We start from the raw sequence: 24,194 nt of genomic DNA, 5'->3' as shown, positions 1-24,194 counted from the left end.
AGCTAACTTACATAACAGAAACAGCAGATCCACGTTAGGAAGGCATCATGCTTGAGCTAAGGTACCCTGCTTCTCTGCAGGTCTAATTAACCTGGACAGCAGTGTGGTAAAAACAGCTCAGCTGCTTTTGTTACCTGTGCTAATTTAGCTAATTTAGGGGGGGGAGGGGGGGTTAGCTCATTTAGGCTTGCTTTCTCTATCTCTACATAGTACTGAAGTATACACATATTCTAAAAGCACTAGCCAATATCTTCTCAGCACATTTAGAAGTCATTTTTTCATCTTCTTGTTCCATTTGTTTCATTTTTTATTTAATGTTTCAGAAACAAAGGGTTTTTTTCTCCTCAAACAGCTCCAAATTGAAAACATGCCAGTTTTTAAGATTTTATGCTCAGACATTTCCGTTTTTTCCTTTTTTTTTTACTCTCATATGACAAGTTGATACATTTTCCTCAAATTAAAAAAATACACAAATGCACATGCTTCTCAGAGACTGAGGTAAACCATTTATATTGGTAATCACAAAGGGATTTTTTTCAAAATGTTTTTAAAAAGGAAAAATAGGTTGATTAATAGAGGATTAGCCTCAACCGCTCCACAAATAAAGACATTATTACAAGCATAAGCTTTATATTCTATTCTTATTTCTATTTTTTGACATCCTAACTCTATGCTGCCACCTTATAAATGGCTTCTAAATACTACATGTTGTATCACTGTGGAGCTCTGCTTATACAACATACACTACCTATTTACATACTAAACATTTACTTGTGATGTAGGGTGGATCCTGCCAAAATCTAAGTTCTATACAAGCATCAAACATCAGCTCATTAGTTAAACTATTGGAAAACTTGCCAACATCATTTTCACCAATGAAACTATAACATGCCAGGCTTCCTGATGAAGCTTTTGTATACAAGGGTGTTATAAACTTTAAAAAATCAGAGGCTGTTTAAGATAAATTTGCATTTGCTTTTAGCATCAATAATCTTTAATCCCACTTCCTAATAACAACTGAAAATAACTACATACACTGTTTGCTTTGCTGTCTCGCCATATTTGTAGGTGCTACAAGTTACTGAACAAGCTCCTTTTTCAAGTCAATACATGTTTACAGAACTTCAGAAAGACCCCATTATTCTCACACAAATACGCTTTCTATTTGACCTTTTTGCTGCATGAAAGCAAGACCAGTTAATGCAGTATAAAACATTTAACAGGAATTTGCTGTCTTCTGTGTACCTGCAAGTAATTCTCAGCTTCGCTAAATGTAGTAATTGAAGGTACTGTAGAGAAGGGTATGTTAGATTTACAGAGTCACTTCTTGTTTCAAAAGGAATAGTGCCTAACAGAAAATCACATATTTAAAACTGACTTGTAAAAGGAAAATGAGCATGTGCAGAAGAAGCTATTTCATACCATCTCTGGACATCATATAACAGCCAAAAGAGCAAAAAAACCCTACTGTTCTTTTAAGGTTGTCTCTTAACCACAGCAATTAGCCAATATTAGGATCTTGCCATATGGTATCTTTTAGGTATGGAAATTGAATTGTACAAGCTAGGTATTTCTTTAGTATTATCCTAAATAGAAAAGTTTTCTTTCTTGGATACCTTCCAGAGCACAATGCTATATCTCTCTCTTTCTGTGAGTCTGTTTGCTTATGATACAAACAGCTCCACCAACCAATCCTCTAGCCCCTGCATTTCAAAACAGTCCCAGAAAAAGTCCTTTAGTTCTTCTCAAGATGCTCCTATGCCATCCAGTGGTTTGGGCAGTGGCTTCTACTGTTTTTGCTACCTCTAAATAAGAGGAAATTGAATTGTTTTGTCATTTGGCTTGCATGCAAAATGGCTACCAGACCCTTTACTCCAACAAGGTCTGTGATTGATAACCCACCACAGACATGATTCTTAGCAGTCGTTTAAACAGATAACAATATTGTTTCTTACCAGAGTCATTAAAACTATTGTTGAAAACCTTACTTTGGGCCTAGACTATTTGAAATTATTTTAAAGCATAGCCAAAAGCTGTATGCTGTAAACTGATCATTTAAATTGTATGTATGCATATGGAGAGAGAGAGAGCTTAACTGTTTTTTAAATACATATATTTGGTTGAAATGGCAAAAAAACACATCATCTCTCCATATTCTGTAATGCTGGCATACATACATTCTGAATTTTACTCCTACATTGTGAATTTTACTCCATAGCTCTTTTTATTTTGCCATTCTTTTTCCTTCAAGTTCCCCATTTTATCATTACATGTTTTTGCACTTGGTAATAGAAAATGAATTAGCTAAATCTTTGGTTATTGTATTTGAATTGCTGACTATAAACCAAACATAATACTATTAGTATTAAATGCAATATTCTGGTAGACAATTTAAATGCTTGAAAATGCATTTACCAGGTAGAAAGTTAAAAAGTTAAGCAATCCTTAACTCTACCACATTGCATTACATGGATCGAGTGGCATGTGGGTTAGCGTTTAAGGACCATAGTTAAATGCACACCCAGTGGAGCTATGAACACGTACAAGGGAGTCTTAACCACTCTCCCTATTTTACTGGCAAAATGAGTAAGAGATCTTAGGATCTGCTGAGAAGAGTTCTGGAATATTTTTCTATTGTAATACAAGACCGCAGTACAGAAATGACTGAGAATCACTGTCTTCTAACGCAGAGTACACGTGGGTTAATTTAAAGGGTTGCATAGAGAGAAAATTTAACTTAAAACGCTCTGAAACTTTAATACTGGTGAATGAATTAAATCCCCTGTTTATCTGAAGGATAACATCTGGGAAAGCTTCCTACAGCTACTACACAGCTATGGGATGGATACAGTTGTTAATAACTTGCCTCTTTTAGCATATAGCAAAATGCTACTCATCTTACACAGCTCTTCCACTGGGGAAAAAGACCAAACTATGTTTGTAGGATCTTATGCAACTAAAAGACACTCTGACACTATAGTTATGTGGGTCATATAAGAATAGAACAGAACAGAAGAGAACAAAACTGTTCTCTTAATATCTCATCTTTTAACTGAAAGCAACTTCTAGAAATAACAGGCACTTTTACATGTGCCCTGGGAATCTGGGGATAGCCCTTTAATAAGAGTGGTTCCAAGAGCCGCTCTATTAAAAATGCCACCACGTCTTGTGTATCAGCGACCCCGGTCTTAAAAATGGCAGTGGGGGCGCTTGAAATAAAGTTCATTTGGCAAGCTTTAGTTCAAACGCCCCCACCACCATTTTTAAGTGTGGAGACACTGATACACGAGATGCAGAGGCTGCTGGAGCGTGGTAATTGCCCTGCTCCGACAGACTTCATTAATAGAGTCTGCTTCAACACACTGGAATTCCAGCACTTCGGAGCAGCCTCCACACTCATGTCCAACAACATTGACTCCACCTCTATGGACGATCCAGTTTTTGTTCTCTCTGTTGAATCTTACAGTTTACACAAACGGTGATTGGGACTTGTCAGAAGAGTTCCAGAGTTCAGACCCAAAACTGACCTTTTTTTTTTCTTTTTACTGTTTTAGCTGTCCTTTTTTGCATTTAAACAATTAATAATTACATCTACTGATGTCGCTATTGTGTAAATACCAGAGCTGTGCACTTCTGATATGCAGAGAAGTTATGTTTTACTTAAAAATTTAACATGATTTCAGTTTTTCCACCAATATCAAACTGCCATATAAACACTGCTGAAATTCGGACTTCTGTTACATTCTGAACACACCCTCCTCGCATTTTAACCTAATTTTAAAATAGTTGCATTGTTTTTTGTTCAAATTTACAACAAAACAATTTACACTTAGGGAGGAAACCAAGCGTGCAAGTATCAAAGAACGTGAAAACTGGAAGTATAACAAGCAACAGAAAAGAGTGATCAATGAGGATTTATCAGATCCCACACCACTACAATTTGCTAAATTTCTAAATTCGGGCTATTTTACTTGCTACTGAATGTCACATCCAAACTTATTTTTCCTGTCCGATCATCTGCTTCATTCGTTCTCGGTGAAGTTATCCATCCTTCTGTCTGCATTATTCACCTTCATCTCAGTCATGAACCCCAAATAGGCTCTAGTGGAAGAAAAAGATCTTCCCTATTTTCTCATCAATTACTCCAGCCAGAAAAATCATCATAAGGCTGTTGTCTACCAAAAAGATACTCTCTTGCAACACAAACCAATAAAAACCAAATAATTCCACAGCACTTAAAGTACTCCTTGCTTTGGCATTAGCCACAGAACATTTGTTTTACAGTTTCAGTATTTTATACAATGATATTTGGCTTTTAATATATTTTATTAGTTTTAAGGGGTTTATCCATAATGTGCCTCAAAATCCTCTTTAATAGAGATGCTGAACTCTACAAGTAACTGATTTTAAAGTATACAAAATATTTTCCAGACTTATGCTGGTTCTCTCTTGCTCACAGAGCTTTTTCTTGTTTTTGTCTTAGCTCTGGTAAAGAACTAGGACTTTGTTTCATGACCTACTCCATAAAACTTCTTGTCACTGTAAATTATTTAAAAAATATGTTAAATTCCTCCATACAATTAAAATTTCATTAAGCCTTGAAAAGTATAGCATTTAAAATATGTTATATTTGCTGCAGTTCTGAATTTTATCACATTCCATTTATATTTTAGTGATCAGGAAAACAAGAACAAAATTGAAATAGCCAATATACTGTGCTTAGGGAAGTTACTATAAAATATTTTATATGTAAGATGTTTGGTCTATTTATCAATTTTATAATTTTTATAGCTCCAATCCTGGTAAGAACTAAATGCTTGATAATGGTTGGAAAGATGAGCTACATAAATTGTTGTTAAAATAGAATACCATACACTTTAAAGTCTTCAGAATATCACTGGACGCTAAAACCATTTTCAAAGTAAACTTGGAAAAACTGACTTTATTTCTACACAAGAGTTTAGAATGAATAGGAGAAAATAATTTAAATGTGATTATGTTTTACGTTTAAAACTATAACAAAATATCATATGAAAAAAGCATCTATATGCACACCCAAAGAGAAATAAGGAATGTAAGATTCAGGTCTAGTGTTAAACCTGATCCTAAAGAAAGTGAATTTTAATAAGAAACAGATTGATAAAAGAAGACAGTTCCAAGGAAAGTATCACTGTCTTCATTAGTTCTAGGTAGATTCACTACCCTAAAAAGTATAGAACAATCCAACAGCAGGACTGGAAAAGATCATCATCCCAACTCACCCTCTCGCAATAAATCATTTCACACCTGAAGAACTGCCTTGTCATCACACTGAGTGTAGCATCTCAACTTCTGACAGGGAAGCAAGGTTGGAAATGGAATGACAGCCAGAACAGATATCCACCCAAAATGAAACTTCCTAAAGAAGTTTTGTATTTGAAAGAAAATCCATAAAACAAAACAGAAAAGTTATTGTTTCTTGACAAGTTCTATTAAGAATAGCATTAACATTTAGACTAAATGGAGAGGGGATGAGGAATATTTTAAACACCTTCCAGAAACCAAGTAAAATTTTTCATTATTTTTAGATAATAGCAGGGATGGCTAAATCCTAGTCCTAATTCAAGTATTTTTCAGTCATTTTTTCAAACATGATAAAGTTGAAAAACAAAATCAAAGAGAACTAAATGTACACTATGCAAAACCACACTTCTGACCTTATTCTCTGCAAACACCTGGAAACAATTACTTGTGTCCTCCCAGAGGTATGGTATAGGCCTGTAGTTCTTGAACTTTGGGGACTTGAGGCAACTCTCACTGGCCTTAAGGCACCGCTCCATAACTTTTGTGAACTGAGTGACAATCACAAAAACTAATTTATACACTTCAGTGCTTACCTCCATGAAGAGGGGGCTGGGCAGTGAGAATAGGCAGGAACAAGTTTGAGCCTGCCCTTACCTGCTTATCTACCCACACTTGGCTTAGGGACATATTTGTACATCCATCACAAAAATATTTATAGAAAAATAAAATTACAGCTTTTTGTCTGAGTTCATGTCTTCTTTCTGTTTTCTCAAGACTATGAGCAAAACATATGAAGATTTTAATACTAACAGGATTTAGAACAGTGATTCTCAAGCAGGGTCCAAGGCTACCCTGGGGTGCTTTAAAATGTGAAGTGATAAGTGAGATTTGAGGAGATAAGTAGATAAGCAAAGCAGATAAGACATGCTTAGGCTGCCTTGGTGGTCCCTGACTCTTCCTGCCAACCACCTGTTTAAGGAAGTAAGCACTGTAATTTATAATTTTATTTTTTTTTTTTAAATCGGTGCTATTCAATTTACAAAAGTTTTGGAGGGATGCCTTAAGTCCAAAAAGGCTGAAAACCATGGACTTAGACAAGGCTAAATAAAAAGAGGTATGATTCTTGGAAAAAAGAGCTTTGCCGCGTACTGTTGAACCCTCTATATACTATAATTCTTCTCAAAGGATTGATTAAACATACCATTTCAAGACTGTGGCACATTTGTAGCCAGATAACACAAAGAGAATTAGTAATTCACAGTTATTAATGTATATAAAATTTGCATGCTTGAGAGCAAATTGGTTTTAATATCTCAACCCTTTTGTATCCTGTTCAGTTGCTTTATACTGAGGCAGGTTGATTAGTGCAGCTTATCTCTTTAGTCATTTTTGTTTTGAGAACAAAGGCTTAATTTGTTTTCTGATTATATTTAATATTGAAAAAAACCCCATGCATTACTAGGAATGACTTGGAAAAAAAACCAATAAAAATATTGAGAGGAGCAGGAACACTTCATGTTGGGTCAGGCCATGATCATAAAATTTTAGTCACTCTAGTCATCAACGCAACTTTTTAAAAATATAAAATGAAGAGGTTTTTCAATATAATTTTTAAAGAAACAATAGAATGTTTCTGAGTGCATTTTGAAGGCACATGTTCAAATTTTCTAAGTTCACAATATATTCAAGGCACAGTCTAAAAACTTAAATAAGCTTGGGACCATCCAAATATTGGCTCTCATCAGGACTCCAAAATAATGGGGTATAGTCATGGTGGAACTGATAAAGAAAAGAATCACAATAATTACAAGAAAGCAAGTCAGGAAACAAGTAAAAGTTACCATCCCAGTTCGCTAGGTCATCACAACTGTGGGCAGCATCTTAACATTTTTCCCCCCACATCTTGAAAACATTTTGACGTCAGAGGCAACTCCTTTATGCCCCGACCTCCCCAACAGTACCTTTGCACATTCACTCCAAACTCATCCGGCTAGTCACACTCTACCATCACCCCGCACATGTGGAAAGTATGCCAAGAGTATATACAGGCACATGAGAAGCCCCAAAGAAACTGGACTGAAACCTAGCTTCCCTGAGTCTTGAAAAGGCAGAGGAGAGTGACAGATGAGTAAATTTCAAGGGTCGGCTTTGCGTCTCTAATGTGACGATGAGACTTAAACCCTGATGGACAGAAATTTCCCCACCCACTTTTCTACCACTCTTCCAAGCAGGGGGAGGGTAAGAAAATTCAGACGTGTCTGAGAATCATAGGAGGTTAGTCTAATAAGAGTCTACCTCAAGTTATTGGTCTGTGGTGGGAGCCCTGTAATAATACACTGAACATAGTAAAATATTCAAGAGATTTCGGCTCTGACACACAGCATCCCAACACAGCGCTAGGGTGAAGTAACACGTTACACTTAGCCCGTACAAAATTTGTGGACTGTTAAGTAGTTAAAGGTAGAACGTTGTGAGCAGCCACAATTTAAGGGTTAATGCCATTTCTTACTTGCACAGGTGTGACTTGCCTCTTGAGGGCTATCAAGCGAGGGGTGTGGGTAGGAGCCAGGACACTTGGGCTCCGTCTCTGCTCTGCATGGGGGAGCTGGGACCAATGCATTCTGGAATGATGGAGGACAAGAAAATTGCTTGTCTTATCTTCATGGAGCAGACTGAAGTTACCCTAACACAAGCTATGTATGAAAGCCCATAGTTAACCTTCACCTGAAGTGATTCATAGATTCATAGATGTTAGGGTCAGAAGGGACCTCAATAGATCATCGAGTCCGACCCCCTGCATAGGCAGGAAAGAGTGCTGGGTCTAGATGATCCCAGCTAGATGCATATCCAACCTCCTCTTGAAGACCCCCAGGGTAGGGGAGAGCACCACCTCCCTTGGGATCCCATTCCAGACCTTGGCCACTCGAACTGTGAAGAAGTTCTTCCTAATGTCCAATCTAAATCTGCTCTCTGCTAGCTTGTGGCCATTGTTTCTTGTAACCCCCAGGGGTGCCTTGGTGAATAAAACCTCACCAATTCCCTTCTGTGCCCCCGTGATGAACTTATAGGCAGCCACAAGGTCGCCTCTCAACCTTCTCTTGCGGAGGCTGAAAAGGTCCAGGTTCTCTAGTCTCTCCTCGTAGGGCTTGGTCTGCAAGCCCTTAACCATACGAGTGGCCCTTCTCTGGACCCTCTCCAGGTTATCCGCATCCCTCTTGAAGTGCAGTGCCCAGAATTGCATTCAGTACTCCAACTGCGGTCTGACCAGCGCCCGATAGAGGGGAAGTATCACCTCTTTGGATCTATTCGTCATGCATCTGATGATGCACGATAAAATGCCATTAGCTTTTCTGATGGCTTTCGTCACACTGCCGACTCATGTTCATCTTGGAGTCCACTAGGACTCCAAGATCCCTTTCCACTTCCGTGCCACCCAGCAGGTCATTTCCTAGGCAGTAGGTGTGCTGGACATTTTTCCTCCCTAGGTGCAGCACTTTGCATTTCTCCTTGTTGAACTGCATTCTGTTGTTTTCTGCCCACTTGTCCAACCTGTCCAGGTCTGCTTGTAGTTGTTCCCTGCCCTCTGGCATGTCCACTTCTGCCCATAGCTTTGTGTCATCCGCAAAGATGGCACAACTTTGAGATGTTCAGAGGGCATTTAGCAAAAGTTAATGAGTTTTAATATGGAGACGTTCATGTTTTAAGTGCCTTTAGCATGGTCTAAATGTAATGTATAATTTCACTGTTAAATTAATGAAATTGTATCCTCTTGCATAAATCCACCTGTGCCTGTTACTCATTGACCTGCATGTCCTGATCAAATCAACCCATCCATACTTAACTCCAGGCACACTATATCTCTGTTTTTAAGGGATTTGTTAGATCTTACACTGTAAACTGAATAAATGTTAATTGACTTAGCTTAGTGGAGCAGTCACACAGTAGGGCAAAAACCCTGCTCAGACTTTCCCTCACTGTACGGCTCTAATGTGCCACTAGAGGCCTGGTGAGCAGAGGCAGGACTAGGAGAGGACCCATTCACTGCTCCCACTGGGCAGATAATGGGCCCACCATCATGTCAATTGTAGCAAGACCAGAGAAACCCAGGGAAGCAGTTTCCCAGGAGCATTCTGGTCTTGCTGAAACTGGCAAAGGGGATCCAGCAGCCCTGCTCTGTAGCTCTACGATACCAAGCTGCTTCCTCAGGGCTTTCTGGTCTCATCTATCTGTGGTGGTTTCCCACTGAGAGCAGAGCTGTCAGGGCTTAGGTCTGATGGCTCTGCTCTCAATGTGAGCCACTGTGTCCATTTCACCAAGACCAGAAAGACTGGGGCAAGCAGTTTCCCTTGGGCTCTCTGGTCTCTCTGAAACTGATACAGTGGCTGTATGCAGAGAGCAGGGTTGTCAGTGCTTAAACCCTGCAGCCCCATTCTCAGTATAAAACCAGTGTGTCACTTTCAATGAGACAGAGCTCGAGGCCTGCAGCCCTGGAGCTCGCTCACTCTGAGAGGCCAGATTTTTTTTTTTCTGGAGCTCAGGCAGCGCCACCCCCTGCGCCACCACCAGCAGGAACAGAGCTGAACTGAGCAGCAGTGGGAGGCACTGCAGCCTTCTGGCGTTCTGAGGCTTTGGCACACACACTGCCTGATGTCCCCAGGGGGCAAGGTGCTGTGCCCGGTCCCACTGCAACCTGGCATGCTCATTCACCCTGAGTCAGGAAGGGACACTGCATTCTGGGATACTGGAGGACTTCAACGTGGGCAGAATAGCTATGGGAAGTTGCCGCATGGTAATGGAACAGTAACAAAATGAGGCAGATTGCAGTTAATCTTGCTCTGGAGTGATGTAACTTCAAGATGAATAATGAGTACTTTAAACCACTTAAAATGTATTCAAGTGCATCCAGTACAGGGGTTAAAAGCTCCAGACGCTGCCTAAACTTACCCATGTAACTGAGTCTTAAGGTGCGAGGAACAATCTATTCTATGCTCCAGGGCCCAATCATTTACTATTAGCAGCCTCTTCAATTCAAAAGCACCTATTGTTCTCACCAAATAACTTGACACTGGTACTTGAGATAATGAAGAAGCTGCTAACCTTTTCTGAGGTCTCTTATCCCAGATATTTCAGAAGTATTAAAAGTTTAGTCTATTCTGCCATAGTACTGATGGGAGCCATGGGCTAAATCCCAGTGCAATGTCTTGAAAATGCAAGAGTTAGGATTTAATGGAAATTGTCAATGTCACCATACACCAAGGATCTTATTTCTTGCTGCAAGCAGAAATTTAATGATAATGAATATCAATGCTTTTAGTGTACCTTGAGACATGTTGTAAATCACTACAATAAGAGAACAAAAAGCAAACATAGCCAGTATAGGAATGAAACAACACAAATATCCTGGAAAATTAAAATTGATATTTCTTATCTGACACAAATCATTTTTGACTATTCTCTATCATTTAAAGTCATTTACTTTATTTCACCCAAAAGTATTCAACTAAGCCAAACAAAGGACATTTCATCTTCACCACAGCTGTCACTCTTCCTCTCATCCACTAGTCAGAGACATAAGGGAGAAAATCTATATGGGCCAATTGCTTATTAATTGTGCAAAAAGTCAACATTAAAAGAATTCTCTTGCTAGTGGCAATGGCACCTGAACTACTAAATATACACTTAGAGTATACACTCAGTAGGCACATCAGACCCCTCTAAACAGCTGGCAGCTTTAGACTCCTAATTCAAAATGAATTAAATAGACATAATCTCCATCAGAAAAAAATAGCACTAGAAGAACATCATTCTTCTATTTTTATTAGAGACAAATCAGTTTTCCATAGATTAACATAGCACTATCTGGGATATCATGGGAACCTAGGAGGTATGTAGGATTCTGAGGATAAATATTGAAACCGTTGCCTTGTTATCTTTTTGTGTCTTCAATTTGCTGCAAGTTATAGAAGACTAATTTAGGCAATGACCTTTGAAAAGCTGAATAAAAGCATTTATTTGTCATCATATATATGCTACAGTTTCCCAACCACTCACTAAAGTAGGGAATGGGGAAACTCTGAAGTGATCAGCATTCAATATTATTCAATAACCTGCTTGCTTCTTCAGTTAACTAAAATAATTACATTCTTTGAGTGTACAAGACAGAATATGACTGGGGGCTGGACTGAATCGCTTCACAATCAGTGCCCTGAGGGTCAAATACTTATACTCTCCAGAGCCACAAAATCCAAGTTGGGTGAAGCTGAGTCTGAATATATTAGTTGAGCATTTTGCAATTTATAATATGGATCTTTTGAAGTTGGTTTTTAGAATAGGGACAAAAACTTTACAACCTGTCTCAACGGTTTGGACCACTGGGAGCCTGGGTTACCCCTATAATATGTAAACATATTTATGTATGTATTTGCAGTTATTTCTTCATCTTAGATCAGGTACTGTTGCTAAACCCAAATGGACACTCACATTCCAAACAAACATTTGATCAGTTGTGGTTTCCACAGAATTTACAATAGCCATATTTTGCCATTTTTATCAGAGCAATTCCTCATTATATTTCAAACTAGCACACTTTGTTCCATGGACTGAAGAATTAGAATCCATATATGGTACTATTTAAAATCAATCGTGAAAAGATCTCAACAGTGTCCTAACAAAGGGTGGGTGGCAAGGGGGAGGGCTGAATAAGTGTAAGTCAGAAAAATATCTACTTGTCCTAATTTTATTTCTTAAAAAATGTCTTCCCTTTGGAAGAATCAAAACAACAGAGTTGTGAAATATATGCATATATGTGTATACACATGCACACACAATCACTACCCATCGTATAGTACTGTAAGATTGTAAAAGCTGTAGTATTTTTAAGCTTCCTTTGTTTTCTCCAGTTCTTTCTCAGTGTTATAATGCAATCCTCATGGTTTGAGCACCAGACTTCAAATGAGAGATCTATTCAAAGCATGTACAGACAAAATAAGTGGTTTCCTTAGTAATGGGAACTATGTGAAAGCCTTCAAAACAGTCCCTCCCCCAACAAGTCCATTCTCCCCTCCCCCAGCCCCTCAGTTTATTGGTGCATGGACACACTTACACAGAACTATACCTGGTATGAACCCCTGAAGTTATTGATGGTCAAATTACAGAGGGGAGGGAGAACATGACATTTATTGTACTGCTAATGGAATGCATTACTTTTCAAAAGAATAAGAACGTAATGTATTTCAGCCGCCTGTTTAATTCATTCATACTATAGATCTCTAATTTGGAAAAATAAACAAACAAACAAACAAACCAAGTTACGTAACAACTGCTGGAATTCATGTTGGTATTCATTACGTCCTTGTATTTTAAAGTGTACTTGATTTTAACTGCTATTATGAGCTAACCATATTCTCAAAACATGCTGCACGTACCCTGCCTGTTTCTTGTCATCACCTAGTTCATTTCATAACAATTATCCTTGAAGCTAGCTTGTTATTGGTAAGGAAGAAATTACTATTTTACTCTCTTCAGTCTCAGAAGTAAAAGTAAATAACACCATAAGGACGTTATCTACAATATTTAGTGATGCGGCCCTGTTTATACAGGTTTCCAAGGCAGCAATGTAGTTCTTATAAGGACAGCTGTGAAGAGTAAATAACCTAGAAATGCTTATCATCATCCATCTATTTATAAAATTTAAGAACAAAGCACTATGCTAAAATGATGTTAGCTTGATTTTAGACAGAAAAAGAAGACATTTAAATCTAAAATTCTGTCTTTAAGAAATGCAACCAAGCTGATCTATATACACTTAACATAAAAGTTTGTTATTGAAAGGGGAAATGTACTATAAAAATTCCCTCAGTCCTCCAAAGGACAGGCTGTAGGACAGTTAAAATGACATCTACTCTTCTATTTATGTACCAGCAAAAACCTGATCTATAATACACTCTTTGTTTCTTAAAATACTTGGTTCACACACTCAACTATTTCCTCCCACATCATTTGAAAGTATGTGGCAGTTTAAATGTGTTTCATTTGACCCCAAGAATCTTCTCATTCAAAGCTGGTTTATACTGCAGTTAGGAACATACTAAAACTGAATGTAGAGGTACTCTATCTCAAATACAACAAAGGTAAATTTTGCACAATATCATTAAATTTTGTGAAAAGAATAAGTGTCAGCCAACTGGTATGCCACAGTGTCTGCAAACCAGCACAAGTTACTGGATTCTGAAGGAAAGGAGACTGGGAAACAGATCCCTATACAGTCTACATAACCAAACAATCAAGCTTATTATGGGTTCTTAACCTACCCTTACTTCAGGTTATTCAAACCAAAGAACTGCTGGCTGTTAGATTAATTCACCTTATTAATGGTGTAATAAATTAACAAGGGTAATAAGAAGCAATCTTCTCATGACAGAGACAAACGAGAATGCAATGAAAACACGCCTACTTGACAAGTATGAGGCATGTGACAATTTAAGCCAGCTGAGATTCTAAGGCTAGGGACAGACATTCAAAAAGCCTGAATTGATTCAATCATTGCAGGTTAATCTAACCTTGCTAGGCTAAACTGGTTTCCAACCATATAGACAATCCCTCTGGACTGAGGAAATTCAGGCACATGCCTGCAGTGGCTCAGGCTAGAAGCTGGGGGGCATTAGAGGAGCCCTCTCTTCCCTTCCACAGGGCTGAGTTGAGGTGGGCATGGCCAGGCCCCAGCAGGAAACTCTGATGTTCCTCCTACTCCTGAGCAGCCCAGCAGGGAACGTTTATCACCCCTAACTCAGTGTTTATCAACGCATTAAGAAAACAAAGCCTCTCTCCATTAGTTTAAGCTCTTCTTAAATAGCTTTTCCAAGGAAGGACATTACTGTTGATTAGCTCCAAAAAGTTTGTTTGCCTTTGTCATCTCCCACAGCACAGACTGTAGCCAGCATGTGGTTTGCTAGCTAATGCTGAGAGGTGTCTGTATAAAGCAGAGGCTCAGAAAGAATAATCCCTGCTCAGCAGGGCAAAGCCAGGCAGATGCCTGCAGTCCCTGCTGGAACTCCAGCGAGGGAGCAGAAGGGAGGGGCCATCCCTGCTGTGAAGCAGAGAGCCCTGCCCAACCCAGAGAGCATGCTGGGATGCTGGGGGAGTCTGGTTTATCTTAAACCAGCAAAGGGTCTGGGATAGACGTTGCATAAACCAACTTGAGCCAAATCAGTTAAGTCTGATACTACATTCAATCAGGTTTATCTCAAACCAGTTTTAGTCATTTTCAAACTGGTTTATGTGTACTGAACATCTGTTCAGGTTTAAACCAGTTACTGATCAATTAAACTGGTTTATGTGTAATGTCTGTCCCTAGCCTAAGAGTCTGGAATAGAACCGCAGCCCCTGGAATTAAAATCTGAAGAATAGCCCCTATGTATATTGAGCTTCTTCTCTCTAATCAGCATTATTTTCTTCATGAGACTGAGAGGCAGATTGACAATGAAAATTGTGGGTGTGCAATTGGAACAGATGGGAAACATTAAGATATATAACAGGATTCTGGGACAGAGAATCACTTCCAGGGCCCACCTGTCAAATGCAGAAAATGTAGAACCAGGCCAAGAGTCAACAAATGTGTATGCATTTTCCATATGTATGCCAGATTCCAGATTAACAAAATTTAAGAAAAGAGAGGTGGGTTCCTGCTATCATTTAGATAAGGAATTTTCTACCTTCAAAAGAGTAAACGGGATGAAACAATTCGTGGTTAGATTTAGATGGAAGTTTGTTTGGACCATAGAGAAAAGTTCTACAATTAGATTTTAAAAAACAGATACCAATTAGTAAGGTTTAAAGGATTTTTTCATACACTCTATCAACTGTTGAAATAAATCTGTCCCTTAAGAGGTGTCCTAACAAAAACCAGTAAATTTATCTGAGTTCTTTTTTTTTATTCATTTTCTATCTTGGATCTTACCTTCTGAAGAAAAGGTCCACACAAAGCTACAACTATACTATCATTTTTACTAATATTTTTATTCAAAAATGTATTTGGCTTCCTAACATGTTGACTTGAATGAAGTAGTTCCCTGAGACTGTGCAGTATTGGTTAAAAGCAAGGAAAGGAGAGTCTATTTTAGAATGGAAGAGAACTTGCAGGTCTTGTTCGACTGAAGCAAATTCAGTTTGAGGGAAGCTGCTGAAAGAATGTTCACATTCCAGATGGTCCTGTTCTAAATCCAATGACTTTTCTTGAGGATTCTGAAAAGGGTTCTCTAACTAGCTCATTCTTGTGTTTCATTAGTAATTAATCTCTTTTTTATCTTGAGAGACCTCAAGAGCTCAAAATGTTTAGTGCTCTGTGTTCTAAACTATACATTTATCAATATTATCAATAAATGATGAGCTAATCACCTGGGTAAGGGCCATCTGAAGTAGATGAGGAAATCTCCATCTTCAAAGATCTACTGTCTATGAATTGTGAATCAATGAAGCCTGACTGTTCTGGGTTTCTGAAAATGGAAAGTAAACACAAAAGAGGCACAAGCACAGTTCAGGTAAAATCAATGTTGAAATAAAATAGACTCTGTTTGAAAGCCTCCATTTCACACTGTAGTTTTTAGCTTCCTTTATATTCTGACTGCTTTGCACCAGAGATTCCCTCAAATAAGGAGAGACTCCCCAACTGAACAGAAAGGCTGTGATAGCTCTATGCCACCAGGCTGTGATAAGCTTTATGCACCCAATGCAGGGTCATATCTGAAGGACATGGAATACAAACAGATCCCTAGCCATCAGAATATCCCCTCTGGGCTATGGACAGATGTGCACAGATTAAAAAAGCTTTGATATCATTCAGAGTTCCATTAGACTGGACCTCAGAAATGTCAGTATAGCACATGTTCAGAGAGGTGTTTTGCAGATACCTGACTTGCCCTGATCCCTGCTGTCTGCAGTTCTGGCACAGCCCAGGCTCTTGCTCAGTGTCTCTATTTTTAATTCCAAAAGTTACTACGTGAACAGAAACTTGAGCACATCTGGAATTAAGCAAAAATCCCACAGATTGTCAAATTAATGCTCAGACCAACACCACAACTCATATTCAACTTCAGAGGCAGATCTAGGTGTGGTACAGTGGTACTGTTGTACCCCTGCTTTGTTAGCTGCTCCACACAAACTTTAAAACCAAATGACTGAGAGAGGCAATGTCATTTCTAGTCAGGCAGCCTGGTGAGGTCAATTTACTTCATGGTTCATTATCATCTACATGATGGTGTGGAACAAGAAGCTACAGATGTGGAATAAGATGATGAAGAAAATACTTGGCAGTGAAAAAATGGACATTCCAACAGCTGAGTCCTTACCACCAGGGGCTGACAAACCATCGCAAAGATAACAATGTCTCAGCTGCCTACATAACAGAGTTGGATACTCGAATGAACTAATGAAGAAGTTGGAGCTATGCCATTGGTTCACCCACTTGTGACTCTTGCACAGAGCCTCAGACTATGCAACATCTGCTGCCATGCCCGTTGCTTCAAGGCACATGTACAATGAAGGACTTCACAAAGTACAATAAATGAGCACAAGCATGTGTAAAAAAATGGTTAGATGTGGTATAGAGACATGAGAAGAAGATGATATATGTGATTCCTGATAATCTCTCTCCACTCCACAGGTGTTAACAATCATCTTTCCTGTTCAATGGTCTTAATATTACACTTCTGCATTTTTGCTGATTGTTAGTCATTCCTGGTAATCTCTCTCCTATTTTACAGCCCTGAAAAGTGTTTTTAGCTCTACCTAAAACCTTAACTCAGGGGTAGTAATATAACTCAAGTGTAGAAATGACTGACAGTAAATTACTGGAGGCACTGTTAAGATGCTCAAGAACACTAAATTTTACAAATCTGAATGAGATGTTTGTTTAACTATAATGGCTACAGACTAACGACACAATATTTTGTGGCTATTTTTCTGTCTGGTTTGTTGTGGTTATAAACTGAATAACATAATGCTAGGTTTATAGCATATTAGTAAAGCTTCTAGTTTCTCTTTAACAGGAGAAAAATGTATGCTGTGTTTTATGTGATGATGCACCACACCACCTGACCCTCCCCACAACCTTTTCAAAACCCTATGTCTGCCCATGTTTAAGCCACTGCCTAGCTGATGGAAGAAATTTGCTCTTATTTTTCACTGAGAGACAAATTCATATACTTGGGTGGGCAAGGTTCTTTGAATGATATCTTTTATTAGCCCAACTGAGTATACTTGAGTGAACACTGGGTGCTTCCATGAAATTAGTGGGTCTTTGCATGTATGCAAAGGATTGCCTGTCCTTCACAAGATCGTGTCCTATACTACTTGTCATCTTTTGCTTTACCTCCATCCTTCCATCAGCAGTTACCCACAGTACTAGCTACAGGGAAAGCTGATAGCAATGCCTATATTTAGGTTGCCTAACACTTTTCCATTACAAAAAGATTCCTGCAACCATTTTTAGAAGCCCTAATTTCTTCACTGTTTGCAGCAAGCCTACAGACTTCAACACAGACAAAGCCCTGGGTGCCTTTTGCTTATCACATGAAATGTGCCTTTTGCTTATCACATGAAAACTGTTCAGGTTTGGACAGATATAAACTAGGCCTGTGCAAATAGAGAAGTATTCAATTTGCATTCAAATTCAGCCGATTCGAAGAACAGTGATTTGATTGGGAACGCTGTCCTGAATTGATTCGGCTGAATCAGCTTCAGAATATTCGGCGCTGATTCGGAGAAATTTGGTGATTCAGATCAGCTGGGGAGAGGCAGGCACAGCCACAGGAGAAGCCCCCTTGGCTGCCCTGCCTAGTCCTATCCCCTACCCAGCCCCCACCTAGTCCTGGCACTTGGGAGAGAAAAAAAAAAGTCCCGCACTCACTGGCTGCAGCAGGGGCTCTGGGGGCTCTGGGGCCTCCTGGCAGGGCTCCCTCCAGGCAGGCCCCGCTCCCTGATTGCTCCCACCCACCCAGGCCTGCCCCTGATGGCCCCCCCACCTGGCCTCAGCAGTCCGGCAATTTAAAAATAAAAAATAAAAAAAAAACCTGCACTCACTGGCAGTAACAATGCCTGTGGGGGCTCTGGGGCCCCCGACACAGCCCCTACCCCGATGGCTGCCGCACCCAGCCCCAGCATCTCGGCAATTTAAAAAAATAGGAAAATAAATAAAAAGGCCTGCACTCATTGGCTCTGGCAGCAGGGATTGGGGGCTCATGGTAGAGCCCCCCCCCCAGTGCAGTGTGGGGCAGTGGGGAGCAGTGGGGATCCCCCCCCGCCTGGCTCCCATGTGGCAGCTGCCCCATGGCTGCACGCTGACTGGGGGCTGGGGCCACTGGGGCTGAGCACTGCTGGGCTCTGGCTGACATGTGAAGCTGTCCCAGCTCCCAGACAGTGCACAGCACCCTGCCGAGCCATGCTGCATCTGCGCCATGGGGAAGCTGCTGGGAAGCCCTCCCTGGACATAGCTGATAGAGCCAGTGACCCATCATCACTGCTGAGCAAGAGCTCCCAACACCAGGAGGAATACCTGGAGAAAGAGAGGGGAGATGGACTGCTGAGTTTAGCTCTCCCAATCTCACCAGAGTCCTGCACATTGCTCCAGTGGTTAATATCCCTCTCTCTGCCAGAGGTAACAGACTCTCCCTATGGCAGCCAACTATTGTATTTATCCCTGTAGACCAACCTGCGCAGTACATTCAACTTTAATTTTGCCCTTGTACATATGCATTAATTTACATTTACATAAATATATACCACTTTTTCCAGCCTCCATTCTTTACTCACTCCAAGATCAATGCAAAGTCCTGCATATGGGATGGAATAATTGCATGTACACATACAGATTGGGGAATGATTGTCTAGGTTGCAGTACTGCAGAGAAGGACCAGGGCTTGCAGTAAACCATAAGCTGAACATAAGTCAACAGTGTGCTCCTGTTGCAAAATGCCAACAACAGACTGGGTTGTATTACAGGAGTGTCACTTGCACATCAAGGGAAGTGATTCTTCTGCTCTATTCAGTACTAGTGAGGGCTTACCTGGAGTACTGGGTCCAGTTTTGGGCCCCATACTTCAAGAAGGATGGGAACAGATTGTAGAGTCCAGTGCAGAGTGACAAGAATGATTAGGGGCCTGGGAAATGAAAGTTATGAGGAAAGGCTAAAAGAACTAGGGTTATTTAGTCTGGATAAGAGAAGACTGAGGAGGGATTTGATAATCTTTTTTAGTAATTTACTATTTATTTAGCTTTCTAAGTACATCCCAGAGGAAGGAGTACTTAAGTGTTAAATATGCTAGTTTAGAATCTGGAAGACTGAAATTCAGTTCTTTCCTGGCATCCCTGTATGACCCCAAACAAGTCATGTAGTGTCCTACTGTACTATCGTAGGCTGCCTGTAGACATGCTCGTTCACATTCTAATTAGAATGCATCAGAGCAGACATGATTAATTAAGCCTGCTCTGCATTCTTATTAAAGTGCTCCAGCATCACCTCACCACCACACATTAAGCCACTTCCCCCTGTATTTCAAAAAGGCCACTGGAGCATTTTAACTAAACCTCATCAAATGAGCTTTAAAGTGCCCTCACAGCCATTTTGAAATGTGGGGATGCTTCGTACACATGACAGTGAGCTGTTTTAATTAGAGTGGCTGACTAGGAACCACTTTAATTAAACTGCACCCCTCCCCATCTCCAAGCATGTGTATAGGCAGCCGTAGTGCCCACATTGTGGCAGGATGCTTGTTGAAGTTTCTACCAGATTCGTTATGCTGCCTGCAATTCCTCTAACACCACCAATACCAATATTATGTTGATATGACACAAAATGAATGAGTGAAAGTCTAGCTGCTTGCCCTTCGAATACAATTCTGCCTCCATCAGAGATCTAATTTCAAAATAATGCCAGAAATTAAAGTTATGTCACCACTAAATCTCTTCATAACTGTAAAACATTTAAATGCAAGTTTAATGTAAAACACATTAAAAGTCTAATGCAATGGTTCTCAAGCTTTTCCATACCTTAACTCCATTTAACAGGAAGGAAAAGCTTTTCTTCCAACCTTGCTGTACAGATAGGTCACAATTCACATAGTCCAGTGCATAAAATTAATTCTTCATTTCAAACAATTAATTATCAGGCTTCTTCTGAAGTGCCACTCAGTAAGCAGGTGAAACCCATTCAAAATAAACTTTGAGCCCTGGCAAACATTACTTTCTCTCTCACTCTGCTCCTAACCTCATAACCTGACAGAAAATATTGCAAAGACTAAAAGCTAAGAAGCTATAGATATAATTCTAGCAAAATAAATTGCAATGCTATTTTAAAACTACCAAACAACATAGTGAAATCAGCAGGAAGAGAGCTTAATGAACCCTAATCATCATAATTGTATCAGTTATATAAAGTATTTTACCCTTGCAAGCCAATTGAATATTTAAAAAACCCCTTGTATTAGCTAACATGAAAATTAAACGTTTTTCCTCTTATAGGATTAAAGTATATCTTATTTAAATATCAGTTAAAATGTTAGTTTCATACACATGTCAATCAAGGAGATATTTTAATTACATATCTATTTGATTATAACAACTTACATTTCCTAAGCAAGCACACTTTAATTGATTTAATTATTTAGCCCTCCAATTATACAGTCCATACCAATCAACCAGAATGAAGCACTTAGGTAGTAAAAGTATAATCTGAATTTCATATATCAAATCATTTTATTCATTTCTGTATGAGTCTCACGTACTGTATGTTACTTATAGAATTAAAGTCTGCAGCTCTAAACACAATTGCAAGCTTTATTAATATATCTATTTCACAGTTTCAGTAGGAAGAAAGATTCTGGATGTGAGGCATAAAGCATGGCAAGCCTGGGGCTGGGTGCATTATAGAACAGGGTCTGGTCAAACTTGGATGGAGGAAGGTGGATTCAGCCAGCTCCATCTAGCATGTCCCTCTACAAATTTAAGCTTGTTCAGGATTCTTGAATGTCCACGGCTATTGTTTAAATTGTCCCATTCCTGTTTTCATGTCAGCCCAATCACTTGTTTGGAATCAGGACAGAATTTTCCCAATTTGGCAAGAGGCCTGGTAGTCTATCTGCCATTCTTCCAGCTACATGGGTACTGTACCTTTAAGGACCAGTTTTATTAGATTTTAAATAGGCTATGAAATGCAGTTCTTATTGTTTAGATCTCAGGTGCAAAAATGCAAGCCTCTTTCAGACTTCTTGGCTCTCAGTGATACCTGAATGCTACCTTAGAGAGATTCAGATATGTTAATAGCAATAGGGTTTCAAAGTTTAACAATTAAGATAAAAAAAAGTTAGCTTCTGCAGCTTGTAGCTTGCATTCAGTGAAGATGACAGATATAAAAGCTATTTTCTTTGAGGCCAGTAAGAGTCAGGATTTCACAGGCAGGCCAGGTTCCTAAATGGAGAACTGAAACTTTTGAGAACTGAGTGAGGTGCCCTCCCATGCGGGCTCATGACAAGCCATCCTGCCTGACACTAGGGGAAAGAGGTCAGGGTGGATCATGGAGGGTGTACATCACAAATGGTCAAGTTATGGGATGCAAATACCTTTAACCACACATGGAACACACCGAATTGGAAAAAGTGTGTGTGGGAAGGAAAGAACTGAATGAGGAAAGAATTGAATGCACCTTTGAATAACTTTTAAAAGATGCTCTTGGCTTTTAGAGGAAATACAGTCCTGAAATTTTTTGGAAAAAAACATGGTGTTTTTTTTGTTACAGCCATGATAAAGGTAAGTGGTAGTGAGCCATGGGGCTTCTTGCACCTCTCTACATTAATTGATTAATTAAAAGTGACATTTTCACACAAACTTAGCACTTTTTATTACAGCCATACTTTTAAAATCAAGTCATTTTATAAAGCATAAAATTAATTCTTTAGAGAATTTTTTATATATATATATATATATTAAAAGTTATCCCACAATCTTAAACTCGACATTAGCAGCATACAACAATAAACACTCTTTTAATTATGGAATGGCATTTTGTTATTATTTCAGGTCAGAAACAGACATTGATCTATGTTGTTTGCTAGCCTTCAAACATTCCTCATGTGATTATTATGAGCATTTCTCATGCTATTAATAAACATAACTGTCTATGTTTCTTCAAACAAAGCTGAAGAATCTGAAATGAAAACCACATTTCATTTTATTCCACTAGAGGGTGGCTTGTCTCAATCAGGGGTGAAGCAGTGAATTTATACAAGATGCCTAGCTAATACTTTGCCAGCTTTGACCTGTTGATAATCAGGTCCTTTTATCTCTTTGTTGCTTATTCCCTATTCCAAATTCATTTCCTTTACCTAGAACACCATTTGAGATAAAGAAATTCACAAAAACAACATTCTTCTCTTTTCATTTGATCAGTCGGGGTTGTTTTTGTAGATTATAGGGAACTAGAATGGCAGCATATTGCAATCTGCATTTTTCTGACAAAAGAAAATATTTTTTTCTGAATAATACTGTACTTCTAGAAGCCTCTTTACAGCTATAGAGTTTGCCTGTCCTTTGTTGACAGGAATAAGGATAAACATACTGTGCTTTTACCCCTGCAATGGTCCTCACAGTAGCAAAGAATACATTACAAAGAGAAAGGAAAAAAAATCTATACATCATAATACTCTTCACATTACTAAATGGTTATAAAATAAGGAGTAATCTGAACAAAGATGGAGAGTTTTTCATTTTAACTCAGCTACTCTGCTAATTGACCATTTTCAATTATAGAGAGGGGTAAAATTCCTCTTTAAGTCAATCAATGCATGCAGAAAACAAAAGTTGATATTTTATAATAATTGGAGGAAGAATATGGAAAACCACCTTCCAAAATTAAGAAATAAAGCAAAAGGCATGGGGAAAATGCTGTTTAAATTATTTCGACCTGTGGTGTCTTTTGAGCTAAAGCAACCTTCGTAGAAGTTTAGAGATCTCTAATCCTGTTTTGAGTATAGGCAGCCTCCTTGTGTAGCTCAAGGATTAATGTAAATATCCTACACTGTTCCGCAAAAATACAAAAACACTGCCCCGTGCCCTCCACAAATTGGAAGAGATACCTAGAAACATATAAAGGCTTGTTTCATTTATTCATACCCTAAGCAGCAATGTCACATAACAGACAGGGTTTTTCAGCCAACCAGGCTGAAGCAGCTGCGAGTGCTACATCTTGGCACTCTGAAGCTATTGGCTCCTCTCTGGGGAGTGGAAGGTGTTCAGTTATTAATGACCGCTGAGCAGGCAGCACCATGTCAGTGTGACAACTGATCGGGTGAACGATGCACCACTAACCACCATGGAAACAAGGAGAAATAAGAAGAGCTAGCAGGCATCTCTTTCTTCACTGGATTGTGAGCCTCAGCCAGCCAGCAACAGAGCTCTGGCAAATGTAAGCGATCTTAGCTGGCAGAACAGAGATTCTCTCATGTTGTAGGATATCAATAGATAAATGTATCATATACTGTATGTACATGCACCTATTCAGACCCTGGCACTAACACAAGTATGTGGTTACCTGAACTAAGGAATCGAAATATAGAGAGATGCAAGAAATCCTCCTGCTCTGAAACTACTCTTGTAGGGGTAAGTTCCTTTTATATTGAATACATTCTGCTGTTTATCTTTCATTTACTTTCCCCTTTCCTGTTTTCTTTAACTGACTCTATTAGACTCTTATCAAATTATACTTTTTGGACAAGAAGTACAAATGCAAACCCCATTTGATTCAGAAATAATCTAAATGTCTTTGCAGGACTCTGATGTATGCATTTACCAGCTTGAAAGACCATCCGAGAATTACACACACACACACACACACACACACACACACACACACACACACACACACAAAA

The 24,194-nt window shown here is 39.2% G+C and overlaps 2 protein-coding genes across 5 annotated transcripts in view; one reads left to right on the top strand and one right to left on the bottom strand.

Moving 5' to 3' along the window:
- Nucleotides 1-24,194, bottom strand: part of IMMP2L (inner mitochondrial membrane peptidase subunit 2) — a 933,449-nt gene that overhangs the window by 411,949 nt on the left and 497,306 nt on the right. The window lies entirely within an intron of this gene.
- LRRN3 (leucine rich repeat neuronal 3) overlaps nt 23,552-24,194 on the top strand; it is a 56,620-nt gene continuing 55,977 nt past the window's right edge. The window contains exon 1 of one of the 2 annotated variants that reach the window (XM_019492495.2): nt 23,552-23,731. The gene's annotated coding sequence lies outside the window, so the exon portion shown is untranslated. Of the gene's footprint in view, nt 23,926-24,194 lie in introns of both variants that reach the window. The other variant, XM_006261932.4, reaches the window with a different exon arrangement.

Source organism: Alligator mississippiensis, chromosome 4, assembly GCF_030867095.1.
Source record: "Alligator mississippiensis isolate rAllMis1 chromosome 4, rAllMis1, whole genome shotgun sequence".
Lineage (NCBI taxonomy): Eukaryota > Metazoa > Chordata > Crocodylia > Alligatoridae > Alligator > Alligator mississippiensis.
This window is presented reverse-complemented; position numbering and strand designations above follow the sequence as displayed.